Here is a 15,444-nt window from a genome sequence, read left to right on the forward strand (position 1 = left end):
ATTAAAAAACATATACTTTTCCTTACTTTTAAATATATTTTTTTATCGTTTAATTTTTTCCTTCTTATTTATATTTTTTAAAAAAATGGTTTTTAATCTTATTTACAACATTTAAAAATTTACTTTTCCTTACTTTTTAATTTTTTTTCTATTTTTATTTTATTTTTAAAATAAAAGTTTTTTTTATGTAAATGTTTTTTCCTTTTTTTATATTTTTTAATATTTGTTTATGTTTTTGAATTTTACTTCACGACATTTAGCTTTAACAAAAGAGAGGCCTCCTTTCAAGAGAGGCTTGCCTTGGTCCTCCATTTGGCTTCCTACAAAAAAAAAGTCATCGACACAACAATTTCATCCATCCGAACTGCAACCCTCTGACTGAACTGAAAATTTGGAGCAATTTGTTCATCTTTGTCTCGTCCGTCAAAGCTTAACTAAGAAGGAGCCCTTTGTAGACTTTGTTCTTCGCTTCGCCTCACAAGCTTTTGACAAAAGACATATCAAGCCATGTGGTAAGAGGGCACATCCATATGTGTGCAAATTTCAAATATAACTATATCTCGTCTACATTCTTATCCGAGCTAAATATCACATATGACTTGCCAATTTACACATGAAGGCTCGATCAATCATGAGATACATTGTATTTTCTACACACTACAATTATGACAACTTTATAATCCAACACCTTCGCCATCTAATCTAGCGAAACATCGCATGCTTTTGGCTCTTTAAAGGGTTGGAAAAATATTGTTTAGTTTTGAGTGCCATCATCAACCTACTCATATTGGTAACTTAGGCAAAATATCTTAAAGTGGCAATCATGTGAAGAATTGACCTAAGGTTGTGGCTTACATATTCAATCTCCTAGATGACCACCGAGGCAAAATTTTCAAATATATGTTTTGGCTTGGTTGCATGTTTTGGCTAAAACCCAAGTCTATTTAACTGAATTTGCACATCCTATTGATGCAAAGGCGAAACAAAGTAAATGGTTGCACTTGGATTGTGATGTATATTATTAACATGATCAAAATGACTTTGGCACCTCACTGATCGAGATATATATACAACCTTCTATTCAGGCAACACTCTTCCTATGATAAAATCAGTATATTATATGTGTGTTGATAAAACCCTATATTCCTACTAATAACCAAGGCTAAAGTACCTCTAATATAATACTAGAATCAAAATCTTTACCCCCATCAAAAGTAAGACTCTCATTGATACAAAATTCTTTTTTCTAAACGTTGTTGTGCGATCTTTTATAAATAATAATAGCTTTGCAAGCGCATACAAATATAACATATAAACAATATTCTCCATGTCCTATCTTGAACTTTTGATGTTATGGCAGTCTTATGTATTATACTTACATATATCTGCTTTTATTGTCACGTGCCTATTTGTCCATCAACTAATAGACTTGTTCTGAGAGGTTCAATTTCAAACCACCGAGGATTTTGTACTCACTCTCGATAGCTCCCAAAAAGTATTGCTTTTCTATAGGCAACCCACTTGCATCTCTCATCAAAAGGCACTCTCAAATATCGAGTTTTGAGGAACTCTCGAGCTAGTCCAAACATACACTGAAAAACTATCCTACACTCATTCATGAATGTTCTTTTAAGGACCTTAGGATCATGTCAACTGGTGTCCCATCTAATAAATAAGGCATATACTATTTCCTAAGGCATTTGGCACAATGCCTCTATTTTTGTGCCTCCTAGTACCTTTTAGAAAATCTACTTTGTTTTGAATGAACATACCATTTTCCTTACATGAAATGCAAGCTTCAAGGAATAACATGTTGATCCATGATATTTCACTAGGTTGTTGTATTTCCTAATAGCTCCATAAATCAATTCATCCTTCATATGATAGTTATGGAATTGTAAACATACTAACATATGAATAGCTAGGAACAATATCATATGTATGGTTGCAAGTGTTGTAAACTTGTTTGAACATCATATTTGAAAATTATGCGTGAAGACGATGTGCTTGGTTTTCAACTCATCAACACACGTGATCAAACACAAACACTTTAATATGATGTTTGGGCAAGCCCCTTGCCTATCTCCTATCTGCATCATTGCAACTCATACATGTGACAATAAATGAGACAAGTACACCAAATTGATCACTTTTGCCATGAATTGCTTACATCTTTCTTCTATAATACAAACAACGAATCCTCGAAGTGCTACCAAGTTTATTCTCGTCAATTACTGTTAAATATTTTACTACATATTGTCTGGTTGTCATTGCTTTCATTAAAATAGAAGTGACAAAGTGCATTATTAGCTATATATATGGTATTTTAATACCTTCACATATGGCATTTTATTACATTCATATGTGCTACTTTATTTATCTCATGTCTAGTTCCCTATTTTCTTAGCGTGTGGTGTTGCAAATATTTATTCATGGGCAAATTTGATTTTATTCCTCGTACAAAGAAAGGCAAGAAAGACGCAATGTTCATTAGGACTTATTATTTGATACTTTGTAGCTTTTTCATGTAATAAATGTTCATGAGTCTAAAAGCTCATTGAAGTACACTTATATATGTTAACATTGATTTCTTCCCATATATCTTAAGAGGAATAGATAGATATCTTCTTAAAGTCCACGGGAGACCAATTGCCAATAGTGAGGATCAAATTTGGGTTCTCGCAAACTTATGACTTTGATGTTGCAATGTCATACATCACTCACGAAACTCAAACCCATGGCTTATTGTTATCCATGGGACAACAAGAACAAAGTGTGAAAAGGATCGCGAAGGACAAATAGGAAAAAACTGTGGAGACAAATGTGAAAGGCCAAAAGAAGTCGAGCAAGAACAACCGATGGTAGGAGCCGAATATCAAGGAGTAGTTGGAACACGCCAAGCTAGGAGAAAGCTATATAATTGAGAAGTTCGAGAAGTGGCGAACACATAGAGGGAGAAGATATTGAATAGGAGTCCCCATAATAGACTAAGCCTAGATCTAGATTAGGATCAAGTGAGTGAGTGTTACCGATTTTACTCAGTACTTGTATCTGTATTGTATGCTACAGTAATTGATATACATATATACTTGTGGGTCATCTCTATGTCTGTCTCAATTTGATCTATCTTTTCCTACACACGTTCGGTTTGTAAGACGTTACCTATCAATTGGTTGTAGCCTATTCTCGGAGTGTCCATCTCAATTGTCGTAAACGATTCAACCACCAGTTAGGCCACTAGTCTCTTACGCACCATGATTCCTTGACCCGATTACTCAGGAGGAGTAATCAAAGGTGTTCTCTAGGTGGGAGTAACACAATTTGGCACGATTGGTTCACGTTGTGAGGCCACAACGAACAACTCGAAGAGAAACACCCAGTCGCCATAATGGAGATGCCCCGAGGCACACCACTCGGCTAACGTCTTGACATGTAGAACAAGCATACAACACCACCGACTCAACTCTCACAGAGCACTCACCGCTACTGGCATCAGACGCGCACTCAACCGTGGGTCCTGATTCCCGCCTCGCCTAATAGGACCTCCGAAGTCAACCAAACCAAAGACAACCTCTTACCGGCGCTACCAAAAGACCCCGACTTCGACACAATGTCGTTTCCGTATCCAAAATACACATATGGAGTTGACGGAAAGTCACATGTTAGATCTTTCTTGTCCACATGGCAAGCAAACCATGTGACGCAGCGCTTGGCCCTTGCGAAGGCCGAATCATCCAAAATCGCGAAGTTTTCTTTATCCCTCGATGGCCCAGTAGGGTGTTGGTACTCCCAACACGATTTGGGGGACTTTGCTTCCTTTCAAGAGGTTCGAGATCGCTTCCTCTATCTGGTCCATCGAGAGATACCCAAGCAGGAACTATTTCGCTAGATCTACTCTATCGTGCAAGCGCCTCACGAGACGATCCCCCAATTTACGATTCGGTTTCAGGACCTCTATCGACAGCTACCTCATGATGTCTTGGCCGATCACCTAAAAGACACTTTCCTCACCAGCCTACGAGAGCCCCTTCAAACCACTTTAGCTCTCGTCGACTTTTCGCAACAAACAATTGAGCAAGTGGTTGATCGATTCCTCGCCATGGACAAGGCCCAAAATAACAACTCCTTCTCCATGAGCTCTCTACAAGGCGCCTTGCCGATAATAAAGGAAGCCCAATTCTGGCAAGCTATACAATGCACACGTGCTTGATTCCCGACCACTCGGCAGTAGACTGCGTCCTCCGACCACACTACCTGATATGTCATTCCTGAGCTCACACCGTGGAGCAATGTGACTACAATATGCTCAACCACACTGATGCTGCTCCGGTTTGACAGATGGAGCTCCACCACGATTGTCCCTGACATGATGATTGCTCCAGACCGTTGCCTCGATTTCGGGACGCCGAGTGCCCTCACGATTGGCTAGAGGAGGATCATTATCGATGTGTGGAAGATCATTATCAACTAGTGGAGGACCATTATAGGCCAGCTTAGAACCACTATCATTACGACTACGATCATGACGACGACTATGAGCCTCGATACTATTCCAAGTGACGACAAGAGCGAAGGCATCCCCGGAATAATCGTGGTCACAATAATTGCCACCCCTCGGACAATCGGCACCGAGATAAACCGTGGATGGATCACCACCGAGCACAACAATATGACACGCCGCCCCGAGACAACCTTCCCCATCAAGCTCAAACGACTCATTTCGAGCAAGGGAATCCATCAAATCCGCTTCGGTCACTTGCTTCAACTGTAATCAACCGGGACACTATGCTACCCAATGTCCGACAAATGATCGCGATGTCGTGAAGGATTTCCTTCATGATATAAAAATAAAATAAAATATTGAATTCAGTAATATTTCAAACACTTGAACCTACAAACTTATAAGCCAAGCACAATGTATATACCACTAGGGTAGGCTATTTGTTTTTAGAAATATTATGAAGAATGTGCTTCACTATATAAGAATCAACTTAAATATTGTATTAAGTAAAATTGAGGGACTTGAACCCTCAACCTTGTATATCAAGCACAAAGCATACACCACTAAGCTAGGTTATTTGTTTTAGGGTTATATGCATCATTATACTTATCCCAATACATGGGAGCTCAAATGAGCATGATGGCTATCATGCATCACATGCAATGCATGTGCGCCAAATGGTGATCATGCATCAGATGTAACTCATGCATTACATGCATGCCATTACCATATGCATGGAAATACTTATAAAAAGAGGGGATAGGAAAACAAAAGGGGATCAATCAAGGGAGAGAGGGAAAATAATACAATTAAGTAAAGAAGACTAGCTCATTGGGTGGAGAACCTCTCGTTTCGAAGTTGAGGTCGAGGGTTCAAATCAAGGGTCGGTATTGAAAAGATTCATCTTGCGATCAAGGATTGTAAAGTTGGTAAAATATTATATTTTTAATATACATCATGTTTATATCATATACTCTTGTTCTTTGAATCATACTTTGTCTCAATCTTCTTTCTTGAATCATACATTGTCTCTATATTTTATCTATGCTCGTCTCTCTCTCTCTCTCACACACACACACACACACATTACTTGTAACTCTTCGTCTTACTATCCTTAACCATTATATCATCACCATACAAGCCTTATTAAAAGTTAAGTTTCTTCAACTCCCCTTAACCTTAGTCCCCACGACTTCGCCGCACGAACCACAACTACCCCTGTGCAACAACACTCCAAGATTTGTATGCTGGCACCATCAATGCTGCAAGTGTAAAAAACGAGAATGATGTTGGTGTCAATGAAGGGGATAGGAGTCACTATACAAGGGACCATTGGGCTCGAGCAACAACGGAGGCACCTGCAAAAATTGGGGAGCAGCAAATTCCATGTATTGCTTTGATCGATCATGGATCCGAGATTAACATGATGTCATCGGGATTTTACGCTCGAGGACGGTGGCCGATCGACAAGAATCATGGGTGGAAAATAAGAGTTGCCACAGAGACTATGGAGGATCTATTTGGAGCATGTCCTAGTGTGAAGGTAACAATTGGTGATGTGTCGGTGAATCAAAATTTCTTTGTGCAGGATCGATCAACCTACCCCATCATCCTTGGTCAGCCCTACATCACCGTAGTGAGGATGGAAACAAAGGTTATTGATGATGGTTCGGTTTTCGCGAGAATCAAGAGTCAAGATGGAAGAAAGACTGTCCAATTCTTAACTGTGAGGCCCAACCATGAAAGAAACAAAGAATGCTTGAGGGAACATCCACTTCAAGAGATGGATGAAGAGTTTTCCCAGGATTTTTAGATAGGGGTTTTACAGGTAGGGGCTGTGATAGCCCGAACATAAAAGAAAACCCCATGAATAATAATGTAAATAAAGATATTCCTTGTACAATTTCATCTAATGGTGGTACTTTTATACTAAAAGTAAATAATAATAAAATACAAAATGCTTTCGAGTACTTTAAATGTTCTGGATTAATAGATGATGATGAAGAAATTCAAGATATGTTTGAAGAATTAAGTTTTGAAGATACAATAACTCATTTGGAAGCAATGGAAGAAGACAACGAAATCCAAGTTCCTGTTCATTCAATCAAGATGTACGAGGTCATTGAAGAAGTTGCTCGAAAGGATCATGAAGCACATGTACTAACAAAGTACAAGACAATGGAGAAGAAGGTTCGTCCTATTGCTGTTCCACTTCCAAGGGATAGTGAAAAAGCAATCAAAGAAGCAGCCACAGAGCCAATGATTAGAGACCCACGAAAGGTGGGACATGTGTTTACTCCGGAAACAATACAAGGGATGAAAATAGGAGGGGGTGACTTCCTATTACCTTCTGAAGAAAAGAAATTCAGGGAGATGTTAAAAATGCATGGAAAGGCGTTCGCATTCCAACCTGAGGAAATAGGGTGTGTGGATCCAGAAATTGTAGAGCCCATGGTTATATTCACTATTCCTCATATTCCATGGAACTTTAAGCCAATACCCATGCCTAGGGCTAGAATCCCTCAACTATTAGAACTTCTAAAAGAAAAGATAAGGATGGGTATCTTGGAACCATCAAACGCTCCTTACTCGAGTCGATGGTTCACTGTGTTAAAGAAAGATGGGCGACTCCGATTTATCCAAGATATGCAACTCGTGAATAAGGTAACAATCCGAAACTCGGGAGTAGGGCCAATTGTGGATGAGTTCGCTGAGATGTTTGCAGGAAGAGCTATATATTCAATGGGAGACCTTTATTCCGGGTATCATCAATTTCAACTTGCTATCAAAAGTCGAGATATAACTTCTATCAAGACACCTATAGGGTTAGTACGGATGTGCACCTTGCGGCAAGGAGCGACCAACTTAGTGGCACATATGATGAATGGAATGAACAAGGTACTTCGTGATTTTATTCCTCATATTACAATGCCTTTTCTAGATGATGTTCCAATTAAGGGATGCAAGGAGGAAGAGAAGAACGAGGAATTGGATGAAAGTGGTTGCCGTCAATTTGTTGTTGATCATATCAAGGATTGTGAGAAGGTGCTATCAAGGATGGAAGAAGTGCATTTGACATTATCAGGGGTGAAGTCAATATTTGGGGCAAAAGAGATATTAATAGTTGGTCATATGTGTGGCCCATACGGGAGAAAGCCATCCCCGACCAAGGTCAATGCAATTCAAAATATGCAAGAGGAATGTACATCCGTCTCAGAAGTACGAAGGTTTCTGGGGGTATGTGTTTTTTACTGCAAATGGATTCCGCATTATGCCCATTTATCTGAACCTTTATATAGACTCCTAAGAAAAGGAGAGATATTTGAATGGAGTGAAGAGCATTCAGAGGCAATGAAGAAATTGAAGTACTACTTACCACAAGCTCCACCATTAAAGCAACCTGACTACACCCGACCCATATATCTCACAGTAGACTCTAGTCCCATTGGAATTGGATGGGTGATAAGCCAACAAGATGGGGAAGAAAGGTATCTAGTCTGATTCGGAGCAAAGGTTCTTAGTGGTCGACAAAGAAAATATGCACAGGTGAAAAGAGAGCTATGGGGGATAGTAACAGCAATAAAGACAGACAAAGATTACTTAATTGGTGCTAAAGTAATAATAGAAACAGATTGTTTGCCTATTCTTGGTTTCATAGCTAATTGTGATATTCCAGATCAAGCCATGTTAAGATGGTGTATCTATATTAGATCAGTCAACCCTGAAGTTCGACATATCTCTGGGAATAGAAATGCAGTAGCAGATATGTTATCAAGAGCAAGGTATGAGGAAGAGGAGATTCTAGATTCGGACGATGAGGACAAAGAACAAACAGTCCTTACCACAAGCATTACCCGGGAAAGAGGAATGCAATTTCTAGAAGAGGAGTATGAAGAAGAATTCAAGGAAATAGGGAAATACCTACAAACCCCTGACAAGTACAAAGGTCGATCTGGAAAAGAGTTCGCACAGTTTCGCAATAAAGCTCATAAGTTCTTCTTGCATGAAGGATATCTATGGCGACATCCGAAAACCAAGATTGGAAACCCGCAAAGAGTAATAGGTTCTGAAGGGCAAAGAAAGGAGATAACCAGAGAGCTGCATGACAAAGAATGGGCTGGTCATCGAGGAGTGTGGGCCACTTTTAGTAAGATTAAAGAACGATTTTGGTGGCCTCGATACTATGAGCAAATAAAAAAGTATGTGGAAACTTGTCCCACTTGTCAATATTATTCAAACGTAAAATTTTGTGATGAATTACACCCAACATACTCACCGGGGGTGCATTACAAGTGGATGATAGATTTGGTAACAATGCCACTTGGAGTAGGACAAAAGAGATACTTGGTTCTTGCTAGAGAAGATCTAACAAATCAAGTGGAAGGTCGTTCATTGCGAACAAAAGGGACATTAGGAGTATGTCAATTCATCTTGGAGGACATTATTTGTAGATATGGATGTGTCGGGAAGATAGTGGCAGATAGGGGAGAACTCAATTCTGCGGAAGCTCAAGATTTTTTCGACAAAATAGGAATTCGGCTTTCTTTGACAACGGCGTACAATCCAGAAGCCAATGGAAAGGTAGAAAGGGGACATGGGCCAATAGTCAAAGCTTTGGCAAAGGCATGTAGAGGACAGGTTAGTGATTGGCCAAAAACCTTACCCTATGCACTATGGGCTGATAGGACAACTCACAGCACTGTTATTGGATATATGCCTGCAGAATTAATCATAGGACAGAAGCCAATAATGTCAATTGAAGAAAAGATAACTACATGGGTTGTGTTGCCTTGGGAATCGGAAATGAGTACGGAAGATTTACTTGCGGTTCGAATACGACAACTTCAATCAAGGACAGAAGACATAGAAGAAGCAACTACTAGATTGAAAGAGGCAAGAATCAAGAATAAGGACAGATTTGACAAGATGAAAAGAATACGACCAAGAAAGGTGCAAGAGGGAGATTGGGTATTAGTATATGATAGTAGCCTAGATAATCAATACAGTACTATTCGGAAGTTTGCAAAAAGATGGTTTGGACCTTATGAAGTTAGGAAAATAACAGATAAAGCCACATATTTCCTCAATGAATTAGATGGGACAGAAATTCGTATCCCAATTGCAGGAAAAAGGATTAAAATATTTAAAAGGAGGGAGTCATTAGAGCCTGAAATTTATGAAGTAGAAGAACTAAAAGAATCGGAAGAAGTGTTGGATGAACTCTGCACAACCAATTTGCAAGTTCAGAGGGGGTGGGTGTTGTGAAGAATGTGTTTCACGATATAAAAATGAGCTTAAATGTTGTATTTAATAATATTTGAGAGACTTGAACCCACATCCTTATATACGATGTACAATGTACATACCACTAGGCTAGGCTATTTATTTGTGAAAGTGTGTAATAAATGTGCTTCATGATATAAGAATCAAGCTATATATTGTATTAAGTAAAATTGAGGGACTTGAACCCTCAACCTTGTATACCAAACACCAAGCATACACCACTAAGCTAGGTTAATTATTTTAAAATGTATTTTCATCATTATACTTATCCCATATCTATTTTCATACATAGCCATCATTCATCACATGCAATGCATGTGCGCCAAATGGCGATCATGCATTACATGTAACTCATGCATTGCATGCATGCCATGCTCCCATACATTACCATATGCATGGCAACACTTATATAAAGGGGGGAAAGGGAAAACAAGGTAAGGAAGAAAAGAAGAGAAAATGGGAGAAAAGAATTTAAGCAAGTATTGAAGATATCTTATTTGGTGAAGAGCCTCGAGTTTCAAAGTGGAAGTTGTGGGTTCAAATCAAGGGTCGGTATTGAAAAGATTCATCTTGCGATCAAGGATTGTAAAGTTAGTAAAATATTATATTTTTAATATACATCATGTTTATATCATAAACTCTTGTTCTTTGAATCATACTTTGTCTCAATCTTCTTTCTTAAATCATACATTGTCTCTATCTTTTATCTATAATTGTCTCTCTCTCTCTCTCTCACACACACACACACACACACACATTACTCGTAACTCTTCTTCTTACTATCCTTAACCATTCTATCATCATCATACAAGCCTTATTAAAAGTTAAGTTTCTTCAACTCCCCTTAACCTTAGTCCCCGCGACTTCGCCGCACGAACCACAACTACCCCGACAGTGGAAAAGGCCTTGTAGTGAACTTCATCATGGCCGAGGTGCACCAAGTCATGACACAGAGCAAGGTGCAACAGACACAATGGGAAGTGCAAGATGAGGTTCGACAAGCCGCCAACGAGATATTGGTTGCCAAGATCCATGAGATAGAGGAAGGAAAGCTCATTGACGTACAATTATATATGTTAACATTGATTTCTTCCCATATATCTTAAGAGGAATAGATAGGTATCTTCTTAAAGTCCACGGGAGACCAATTGCCAATGGTGAGGATCAATTTTGGATTCTCGCAAACTTATGACTTTGATGTTGCAATGTCATACATCACTCACCAAACTCAAACCCATGGCTTCTAATAGCATATTTTAGGTGCTATTAAACAAACTATCATTATATAGCACATGATTAGCATGTAATGCTATCTAATTATAATATTTATCTTCAAATGAATATAACATCAAACTCATTTCTTGAGAGGCATAATATATAATCAACTAATTAGGATAATTTTAAAATAATAAAATTTCCTTATTAAGGTACAAAAAAATGAAGGAAATAGTCACCATTCATTAAATATTTGGTTATAAAAAGCTTTTCATTCTATGATGCATATTGCAATTTGAGTGGATAGACATATTTTTTATTCATCATTACGTTCAGATCAATGTTTGTAACATATGCAATAATCCACATAGTTCTTTCTAGGGTTCTAGGCTCAATTTCATGATTGATATGGTCTAAACTAGCAAGCCCTTGCCACTAATCTCTTAGATAAGATCCTTTGATAGGGAATTTTCCTATTGATGATTATATTTGTGGATGACTTGGTGACGATAAGGAGTTAGTAAATAAGAAACAATTAGTTGAGTGGTTGATTTGTATCTACCAAACATCTCACCTCAAATGCTTACAATCTACGGATACACTAAAGAATCCTTATAGACCATGAGAGAGAGAGAGAGAGAGAGAGAGAGATTCAAGCATCTTGGTGGTCATTACTCAATGGAAGTATTCCTTTATACCCCGTTGTTCTCCACGCACCATCCTTCGCTCTTGCCACCCATCTGCCGATCTCGGCACCTTACGGCTTCGTCTCTCGCCGCGTGCTTGCCTCTCAAAGGCTCGACCGGTCCGCCGTTGCTAGTCACTCGTTGCTACTCTTTCGGGTGCATGCTTACTTCTTGGCCCTTCGCTGGCCGTAGTGCATGCTCCGTTTTACGCCGTAGTGCATACTTTGTATTACGCGCCTCATCCGTCGTAGACCCGACCCCCGCGTCGGTCTCTTCGTCCTTTGTTGTTGTAGCCCCTTCCGACTCCGGCTTGCCGTCTGGGCCATGCTCGTCCGTCTTCACGCACCGGGTACCCGTTCCGGTAGCCTCGTCCGTTCCGGTCTCCGACTCCTCGCCGCCACCCGCCGTCTCTTCGATCTTATGTTGATCCGCAACCGCCGAAGTCTCAAGAATAGGTGTGGAGGGTTCCTCTTCCTCTCGGTCTTCCGCCAAGCCGTAATCACCGTGCCCAGTTAGCCTCCTTCTCGCACTCACCGGCTCCCACCGAGTGTTGTGGCCCGTTCGCCTCGACCTCCAATCATGCCGACATAGCCTTCGCCCGGATCGGTCTCGGCCGATCGAGTTCCGGTTTGGTCGGCTCCCTTTCGTAATCGTAACCGGCCGGTACATGTTTGTCCGCACAAATCCGGCCTTGCCGTTTCTTCTTTGATTCGGGCCCGGTTGACCGGACCCCGCTCCAATCTTCTTCCGCCTCGTCTTCCGGTCGTGTCGGATTATCGACCGGTTTATCTTCCAATCGGGTCGGTTCCCGACTCTCTCCTCCTTGCCGCTCCCAACCTCTCTGTCAGTCCTCTTGTATGTGCCCGTTCCGGGCCTCGCATCCTCATCTTCGCACGTGTTCGCTCCGGTCCATGCCTCCTCATGGCCACCGCCCTTCTCTCCGGTCTTATGTTGGCATTCGAGCGCAACCGTCGTGGTCTCCGGTTCCGGTGTCGAGGGGTCTTTCCTCCGTCCGCTATGACCTTCCTCGTCGTTGTTTCGGTCGTCCGCTTTGCCGCCGCCACCTTCCATCTCTCCAGTCTCACGTGGGCTCTCGGGGCCGACCGCCGAATTCTCTAGAATAGGTGTGGGTAAGGTCCCGGCACCTCCGCTCGTCGTTGTTGTAGCCGCCTCCGTACGGACGTCGTTGTCCGCGGCTCCCCCATCTCTGATTCCGCAAGCCTCGATTATGCTTGCCGCCCCTTCTTCCTCGCTTTCCTTGCCGTTGTCTTGGTTTCCCTCCTTGTCGCCGCCATTGCCCGTCGCTCTAGGTGTCACGCCGGCACTCGGGTCGGCCGCCGGAGCCTCTAGGACCGGTGTGGGTAAGGACCTGGCACCGCCGCTCGTTGTGTCCGTAGCCGCTTCCGTTCGGACGTCGTTGTCCGCAGCTAACCTGCCTCCAATCGCGCAAGCCTTGATTACGCTTGCCACCGTCTCTTTCATGTCGTCGTCTCGGTTTCCCGCCTTGCCGCCGCCACCGTCCGTCACTCTAGGTCTCACACCGGCTCTCGGGCTGGATGCCGGAGTCTCTAGGACCGGTGTGTGTAAGGTCGCGGCAACGCCGCTTGTCTCCTCCTCACTCGATGTTTCGGGCCGCCATGTCCCGAATCCGTAGTTACCGGCCTCCATGGCCGTCCCTTCACCGCAAGGCAAGAGGGTCGCTTGCTCTGCGCCCTCTCCTATGTCGCCGTTGTACGCTCTCCCCGCCTGAGGCTGCTTCCTCCGCATCCTCCGATCGCCTCCGGCCCGACTCCATAATAAGTCCTTCTTCGGCTTCGATTTTCCCCTTCACAAGCTCGCATGCCTCCCGTATTAGCGCTTCTAGGTTGAGCTGCTCCGAACCGTTTTGCGTTGAGCTCTCTTCCGGCGGTAGTGCGTACTCACTCGCCGCTCTCTCTTCTCCGTCGTTCGCGGGTCACGTTGTTGCCGACCGCTCCCCTTCGGGTTGCCGGCATACCCACTCCGGTTTCGCGTATCCATACGCTTCCAATAGAGCTCCCTCGAAGGACTCCCATGACTCGTGAGCTTCTTGTAGTTCCTTGACATCCTTGTGTACCGATACGGCCACCACTCGCGGAAAATACTCTAGTCGCATCGCCTTGTCCACGCCCCCTTTCGCCATCTCGGCCTTGTAGGCTCCCTGTTACGAGCATGACCATATAATATCCCGTGGTAAGAATTTACCGTAGTATTCTATACATGTGGATAAGTGTGAGGGTTAAATGAGAGTGTAAAGAAGGGGAGGATTACTTTTAATCCTCGGGATTGAGACAACCCGTTAGGTCAAGTGTGAACATGCCTGGGGGCCTTGGGTATCGCTATAAATAAGAGGCCTAGCTACCCTCATTTGATCATCTTTTGACTACATCGAGACTCTGCTCGTGTGGTGGGTCAACTCTTGTAGCGAGCGCGCCAGCACCAGGTACGACTCGACGCCACGGCGGTGGTATGGGACGCCGATCGAGGCTCGAGTCCGTCTCGATCCCTTCGCTCGGGGGTGGTCGGGTGGATCGGCACCCTTCTTTCTCTTTCTCCTTTCTATCTATCTTTTCATTATCCTTATCTTAAGCTTACATTAGTACTATGATCTATAATATTTGGTATCAGATTTTTTTACTAATGTTTCTTTGTTTTTCATTTGTCTTTTGATTGATGCTGATCGATCATTGTGCGGTTGGCCTTGATCCAGACAACGATCAACAAAGAACTTCGGTAACTCTTTCCATATTTTTTTTTCTATTCTCTCTTCTCCCATCTAATCATGTGTTTAGTTTATATGTAATTTTTTTCATTAAATCAATGATGTTGTAGTGGTCTTTAATTGATTAACTAAAACGTTTACATATGTGCACGAGGTCAATACCTCGTTTGACATATTGATAATATGTGATGAGTGTCGTATGCGTACGAGGTTAATACCTCAATTACGTATTACGTTCACGAACATATGTTACGTTTGCGTATGAGTTTAATACCTTAATTTGTTGTAAACGATATGCGTTTGGTCTCGTATGCGTAAGAGGTCAATACCTCCATTGCGTATTACGATGATCTCTTATTTGTGGATGTTTCGTGTGCGTAGAGGTATATACCTCGATTACGTATCTCGATCACATCATTTGTGGCTATTTAATATAACGATATGTTTAATATAGGCATATGTGGTCACATATATACGTATTTGATCGTATATATGTGAAAAGTAAACATATGTGTATATTCGTTATTACGTGATTATGTCGAAAGTTGTCATGGTCGGGAAAAGGATGTTGGTGGCCGTCCTCATATTTTTGTGAGAATGGCGTTGTCACCATTCCTTTTTCAACAATTTTTTATTGTTGACAACCCCGTTGATGACCTCGATTTCGTTACGTAAAGAAACGCAATAGCCATAATGATGTTGAGTACGTAGGGCTTGACCCACTTCAAGTGAGGTCGCTCCAATGACGCACGTATCCAACATCCTTCCCTCGTTACATGGATACGATGCCACCATGAGCTCGTTCTTACGAGAGGCATTCGTAATGACGTGACCATGTGATGGCCCACGTGAGCCTACTACGAAACAAGGGCTCATTTGGCTTCACCATTAGGTTGCACTTTGGCGTATGCCATCGTAATTACGAGACTTGAGGTTAGGTAACGTACCAACATAGTTTTAGTAAATGAGGGCGAAATAAGGACCCTTGACATATATGTTCTTTTAAAAAAACATATATG

This window comes from Azolla caroliniana, unplaced genomic scaffold (genome assembly GCF_043228905.1).
Source record: "Azolla caroliniana isolate FFs.n. ecotype wild unplaced genomic scaffold, voAzoCaro1.0.p SCAF_9, whole genome shotgun sequence".
NCBI classification, from domain to species: Eukaryota; Viridiplantae; Streptophyta; class Polypodiopsida; order Salviniales; family Salviniaceae; genus Azolla; species Azolla caroliniana.